The sequence below is a fragment of the Leucoraja erinacea genome, chromosome 20 (assembly GCF_028641065.1).
Source record: "Leucoraja erinacea ecotype New England chromosome 20, Leri_hhj_1, whole genome shotgun sequence".
NCBI classification, from domain to species: domain Eukaryota; kingdom Metazoa; phylum Chordata; class Chondrichthyes; order Rajiformes; family Rajidae; genus Leucoraja; species Leucoraja erinaceus.
The window spans coordinates 33,662,940-33,670,475 of record NC_073396.1 but is presented as its reverse complement, the minus strand read 5'-3'; the positions used below and the strand labels follow the sequence as shown (position 1 = coordinate 33,670,475).

Genomic DNA, 7,536 nt, shown 5'->3' with positions numbered 1-7,536 from the left:
TATCCAAGCCTTTCACTATTTGATAAGTTTCAACAAGGTTCCCCCCTCAACCTTTCTAAACTCCCGCGAGTAGAGGCCCAGTGCCATCAAACGCTTTCTTTGCGATTGTATCAATGTGCTGGGTCCAGAACAGATCTTAAGAGGTGTTTTTAACTTTTTTTAAAGTTTTTAAACTTTCTCCACTATCCCACCAGCGACGACAGTTTCAAAGACCTACAGCTTTCCCTTCCCAAAGTCAACAATAAACTCCTTGGACTTGCTCATGCTGAGAACAAAATTGTTATTCATCTCCCTCCTGTACTCTGACTCATCCTTACTCATTCTTCATCCAACTGCAGCATCGGTGGGAATACTCAAGCAAACCTCCACTGGTGTTTGTATAACATCTGTATGCTGAAGGTAAACTGAGATTCATGTTCCTCTTCCTGGACCCTGCAGATGCTGCTTCATTCATGAAATCCTTCATTTGTTCAACTTTTGCCTTACTGGTTCCTCAAAACTTCTGATTCAGGCACAGTTTTGTAGTTATTATTCTGTACCATTCCAGTTTCTAGAGAGTCAGAGAGTCATAGAGTGATACAGCATGGAAATAAGACCTTTGACCCAACTCACCCACACCAGCCAACTATGCCCACCTACACTAGTCCCACCTGCCTGCTCTTGGTCCATATTCCTCCAAAGCTTTCCTATCCATGTTTAACTGTTTTGTAACATTGAGATAGTCCCAGCCTCCTCTGGCAGCTTGCTCCATACATCCACCACTCTTTGTGTGAAAAGGTTACCTCTCAGATTCCTATTAAATCTGTTCCGCTTCACCTTAAACCTAAGTCCTCTGGTCCACGATTTACCAACTCTTGGCTAGAGATTGTGCATCCACCCGATCGATTCCTCTCATGATTTTGTATACCCTCTTTAAGATCACCCCTCATCCTAATGCACTCCAAGGAATAGAGTCCCAGCCTACTCAACCTCCCCCTATAGCTCAGACCCTCTAGTCATGGCTATATCCTTGTAAATCTTCTCTGAACCCTTTCCAGCTTGACAACACCTTTCCTATAACATGGTGCTCAGAACTGAACACAATATTCTAAATGTGGTCGCACCAAAGTCTTATACCACTGCAACGTGACCTCCCAACTTCTATTCTCACTTGATTCTACTTGATGTTTTATATCCAGCTACCCATCCTGAGCTAGGGTTCTGTCACTTACTCTCCCATTATGTAGTACACACCTGAGAATCCAGAACGTACGTATAGCAACGCCTCTACTTCCTTAGAGGGCTTCGGAAGTTCGGCATGTCCCCAACAACCCTCACCAACTTCTACAGGTACGCTGTAGAAAGTATTTAATCGGGATGCATCACAGCCTGGTTTGGGAACTGCTCCATCCAAGACCACAAGAAATCGCAGAGAATTGTGGACGCAGCCCAGACCATCACACAAACTAACCTCCCTTAATTTGACTCCTCACGTTGCCTTAGCAAGGCCAGCAGCATAATCAAGGACGAGTCACACCCTGGTTCTCCCTCTTCTACCCTCTCCCATCGAGCAAAAGGTATAGAAGAGTAAAAACATACATATGTCTCCAGATTCAGGGACAGTTTCTTCCCAGCTGTCATCAGGCAACTGAACCATCCTACCACAACCAGAGAGCACTCCTGAACTAATACCTTCTTCATTGGAGACCTTTGGACTATCTTCGATCGGACTTTACTGGCTTTATCTGGCACCAAATGTTATTCACATTATTTCCTCAATCATATATCAGTGCACTGTGAATGGCTTGACTGTCATCAGTGTCTCATGTCTTTCCGTTGAGCACGCAATGAAAGCTTTTCACTGTACCTCGATAAACTAAACTTAAACTCAATACGTCTCTTGGCAGAGTACATTCATTACACAATCCTGCTGGGCAAAGAGCCCTTCAGATAATGTGGTTCTGATATTGACACTAAATAACCATTCAATTATTATTTGGCAGAGCTAGGCATTATCTTTTAGCCATAATAACATATTTACTTGAACAGCTTTAATATAGTCAAGTATGTGAGGGCAGTTATTGACTTACTCGCAAACATAATTTCTCCAGTCTAGATAAGGAGACATTGGCATGGGAAATGAAAAGTCATGTCATATAGGGAGTATTATTTATTGATACTCCATTGTTGTGTTTTTGCGTTACTGTGCCTATAAAGCTGCAGCAAATAAGAATGGCCTTGTTCCGTTCTCAGTGCATGCCGCATTAAACCATCTTGACACTTGAACACAATAATCACACATTTTTATCAATAGGATATTTATGTGGATAGCGGTGGGCTTGGCATTTAATGTAGAGAGGTTTTAATTATAATGCCATTCAGCCCATAAGGCCCATACTAGCTTCCAGCATAACAATATCACCAGTCCTATTACCCAGTAAACCATGCAACTTATTAGTTTCCAAATGTTCATCAACTCCACCGTTGGTTCTTTTTGTTGCTTGCCTACACTTAGAGGTGCTTGTCTGTGGATTGTCACCTTGTGTGGACCTGAGATCCTGAGAGCGATGCCGTCTGGAACTATGCTCCTGGTAGGGCCACCCATGGCGGTAAGGTCGAGGGGGAGAACTCTGACAAAGAGCAATACAACCAAGACCTCAGTGGTGGAACAGGCGGAGGACGATGGCTGACCTTAGTGGAGCGTCACAACGGCTGGGAAGGCGGATGAAGGCTGCAGCAGGAATTAGCCTAGCGGCAAATCTTTGGACAGCTCAATAACTTGGGCTGAAGGGCCTGTTTCAGTGACGTAGCCCTCGATGACTCAATGTGGGAGAAAAGTGGAGCACCCAGAGGAAACATACACGGTCAGAGGGAGAAGGTGTGAACTCCACACAGACAGCACACAAAGTCAGGATTGAACCCGGGTCCTCGGACCTCTGAGGCAATAGGAGGTAGCGAAAGGAAGTGAAGAGAACACTAGCGGCAGAGAGATTAAGGAAGGAAATTTAAGTGCCTTCAATCCAAGCAGCTAACAACTTGGGCACCAATGGTGGAAAAACTAAGTGGCAATCACCATGAAAGCAGCAGCAGGAGTAGTCCCCCAGGCCTGATTCTGCCATTCAATTGTATTGATTCATCTCTCTGCACGTTATGGTCAGGACTCCACCACCCTTTGGCAGAGAATTCCATAGATTCACATCCTGCCGTGAGACGATACTTCGATACGATGTAGTTATATCCCCTTGTGACTCTCTCACTAGTGAAAGCATTGCAACATCACAGTTACAACCTTATATGTTTGAATAAGGTCATCTCTCATTCTTCTAGACTCCAAGGACTATAGACCCAAAATATCTACGCTCTCTTGATAGGACAAATCACCGTACACTATTTCTATCCTACACATGTCTCATCAGTGACAATGACTGGAGCTGCTCACAGGTTGTGCAAATCCCAGGTATTAGCCGGGAAAAATATGGAGATGGTGGGTTGACTTCAGGAGGGCGGGAAAACCTCCAATGCTACTATAAAGGGTCCTTCTTCTGTGTAATGGGCCAAAACTGTGCGCAGTGTTTCTCCGAATATTACGTAGTTTTGAGATACAGCGTGGAGGGGGACAGGCCCTTTGTCCCACTGAGTTCACGCTGACCAACAATCACCCCGCAATTATAGAATATTGGGCATTAATTAATGTCTGTTTGTTTAGAGATACAACATGGAAGCAGGCACGTCACCCCACCGACTCCGCGCCAACCAACAATCACTGGTTGAGCAACGTTTTTTTGTTTCCTCTGGGTATGCGAATACTCAGCTATTTCTATCCTACACACTAAGGACTATTTACAGAAGCCAATTATCCTATAAACCTGCATGCGTTTGGAAAGTGGGAGGAAACCGGAGCACCCAGAGAAAACCCACGTGGTCACGGGGAGAACATATAAACTCAGTACAGACAGCGCCCATAGTCAGGAATGAACCCGGGTCTCTGGCGCTGTAAGGCAGCGACTCTACTGCTGCTCCACTGTGGCACCCGCCGTGGCACTCGTGTGGGCTCAGCAATGCCAGTCACATCACCTTAAAAGACGTCACATTTTGGGCATCTAACTGGAGGGATATATCGAGTGTGTGGCTCCAGAATCTGCCTCTTCAGCCACCTCAAGATTCAGAAAGGACCCACCAGCAAGACAATTATGTATGACTGAGTAAGAAGGAACTGCAGATGCTGGAAAAATCGAAGGTAGACAAAAATGCTGGAGAAACTCAGCGGGTGAGGCAGCATCTATGGAGCGAAGGAATAGGTGACGTTTCGGGTCTGAAGAGGGTCTCGACCCGAAACGCCACCTATTCCTTCGCTCCATTAGATGCTGCCTCACCCGCTGAGTTGCTCCAGCATTTTTGTCTACCTATGAGTTTGAGTGATCACTGATGATCTCAGAAGGCTGATCCAATATTTCAAAGAGACATATGTATGTGTTTATTAACAATGAATGGAATAATAGGCTTGGTGAGCCTTACTGTGGATAATAGCTTTGTTTGTTCAATCAGTCTCCGAGCAAGGAGTGTGGAAGATTTATGTTAGAACTTGTAGCGAATGAGCGATTGAGAGCCAATGATGCTCGATTCTAGGGGATGGTTTAGCAGAGCTCACAAAGTGCTATATTTTAGGATGCAGTCCTGTATGTTTATTAGCTATTAGATAAACTACTACCTTCAGGTTGATGAGTTGGTTGCCAGTAGATAGATTCATCACCCTCCTCATCTCCTTCCTAAAGGAACGTCCTTTAATACTAAGGCTCTGACTCTGGTCCTAGATTCTCCCACTAATGGAAGCATCCTCTCCACATCCACTCTATCCAAGCCTTTCATTATTCGGTATGTTTTAATTCCCCCATCTCAGAGGCATTCCACAAACTCCCTTTCTTGGGATCCAGTACCAACCTGATTTCCCAGTCTACCTGCATATTGGAATCTTCCATAACCACCGTAGCATTACCTTTGTTACATGGCAATTTTAACTCCTGATGCAACTTGCACCCTATATCCAGGCTACTGTTTGGGGGCCTGTAGATAACTCCCATTAGGTTCTCTTACCCTTACAATTCCTCAGTTCTATCCACAATGACTACATCTTCTGATTTTACTTCGGAGTCACATGAGTGATTCCGTGAAGAAGCCCCGCCAGTCCGCATGCGCATCATTACGTTGTTCGCATGGCGAAGCACCGGACTGGGAGGCACGTCACTCCTGCCAGCGGTAAGTTTAATCCTACAGGTAAGTTTTTATTTCTAACCAGGTTGTGTTTTCTTGCAGGAACCTCTTCTTACAGAGGTTTCCTGCTGGATGCTGTAGCGGAGTCTGGACGAGCCGCGGGGAAACTGGCTTTGGGCTGTGGGGAGACCCCGGTCCAGACCGCGGAACGCGGGTAGCCGGCGGATGTCGGATACGCTACTCCAGCCGCTGACAAGGCCGTCAGCGGATTCCAGACCGCTGTAGTTCCCGTGGAGGGGTAAATCCACGAGGAAGGTGGTATCAGGGTGCCGACTGAGAGCACCGTGGCTAAACCTGTGGGCAGCAAAAGCCATTCAAAAGTAAAGCCCTTGGACTCCGATGAGTCAGGCCAGGATGATTCCCCTCCCACTAGGAGCGACGTCTGGCAAAGATTGAACACCTGATGGAGAGGATGCTCCATACGACATGCTCCAGGAGGAGCTTTATATCCGTGGGTCTTCTTGGGGGCCCATGGCAGCAGCACCTGCATAATGTCTCCCTCATGGAGGAGATGAGCTTACCGGGACAGTTTTGTTCTGACCCTGAGGTTGGAGGTAATGCAGAGCAGCATACCCCAAGGTACGGAAGCCAAGAACCAGGGGTGCCAGGCATGACATCGAAATTTGCCATACCAACTAGGGCGGGTGAGCCAATAAAAAGAATATCAGGGCTGTCCAGGAAAGAGCTCCTGATGGAGAGGATGCTCCATCACGATATGCTCCAGCAAGAGGAGCTTTATATCCACCTGTCTCCTCGGGGGCCCGTGGCAGCAGCACCTGTTGAAGGGCTGCATAATGTCTCCCTCTCGGAGGAGGAGAGCATACGGGGTCAGTTTTGTTCTGACTCCGAGGTCGGAGGTATAACTGGGGAGCCTACCTCAAGGCAGGGGCCTGCGGCAGCACCTGTTCAGGGCTGCCTACGAATCTCCCTCTCTGTGCAGGGGAGTGTGAGTGGTCAGTGGGTAACTGACTTCAAATTCTAAAGTAGGTCGGTGGAACGTACTGGAGCACATGCGTATGGATTCAAGGGAGTCCTCGCAAACGAAGGTGGCAGAATACTCGGAAGGGGCCAGAGTTCCCCTCATGCTATAAGTGCCGGGAATGAACAGCGTTATCAGGGGTGACATGGAAGACCAGGCGCCGAATCTGCTCTTCAGGCAAGACCTATTCAACAGGTAAACCCTGGATAAGGAAGCAAAAGCTGTCGGACCAATCGAGGTACCAAGGACGAGCAAAGCTTCATCGTTGCAGCAACAACACACTCCATTGGCAGTAAGCAGTTCACTGAAGTTGGTGGCAGCATGAAAGCTGGACAGAGGTCTTCAATCCGAGACACAAGTCGGGCTCAGGAAAAATATGGGACCATCTGCAAATTGGTAATATTTACACTTGTTTTTTGTACAAATGATAATGATAACATGTGTTTAGTTTTTGTGTTGTATGAAAGTAGCATTCCCCTTGATAAGGATGGAAGGGGCCCTAGTGGCCTTACAACACACAAATGGTTATGGCATCTAACCACGTAAAACTGTACAATACTAGGGTTCCAAGCACAGAATTGGGCCAAATTTGTCTTTACAGGCAAGCTCAGAACTATTCCAGAGTTGTCTTTCGAGGCAGGCTCAGTATTATGGCCAGGATTGGTTTCCGGGACAGGCTCGGAAATCGAGCCAGAGTTGTTGCTCGAGCAGGTACGGAATTCACAGGCGTGGCCTGTTAATTGTGAAAAAGATGCAGAATGTCGTTTAACTCTCATGTGCAGTATACATTTTTCAGAATAGGAAACTTTGCGTCCGATTTCCTTAGGATGCTCCCATTTACAGAGATCAATGGAGACATTTGAAATTTATCTGGATAAAGGCAATGATAAAAACATTGCAAAATGGGTTAACTACAGTTCCCAGGTTATTTATCAGATTTCTAAAACCAATGCTTGGACTGCTCAGAGCTCAAAAACATTTGTTATGTCTTGTCTGGAGGTATCACTACCTATAGACACTAGGCGCATTCTAATGGTTAAAGGGTTATTGAGCGAATATGTATAAATCTGCATGCTCAACGATGAGTTGATACACTATGGTGGTGGCATATGTTAGTCACATGGGCACAATCAAGTCAGAATATCCTGTAATAATTTACCTAATCTCATTTTTCTTTAGAGTATCATCACGTACAATCAATGACAACACAAAATGGGTATTGGATCATTAAGTATTTAATGAAATTATGGCTCGATGGAACACTGAATATCGATATGTTTGTTTCCAGGCTCATTTACCGGTTGCAAAAT

At 46.0% G+C, this 7,536-nt stretch overlaps 1 pseudogene; it reads left to right on the top strand.

Moving 5' to 3' along the window:
* Positions 1-6,679: 6,679 nt before the first annotated feature.
* On the top strand, positions 6,680-6,821 carry LOC129707137 (U6atac minor spliceosomal RNA; annotated as a pseudogene).
* The last annotated feature ends 715 nt before the right edge of the window (positions 6,822-7,536 follow it).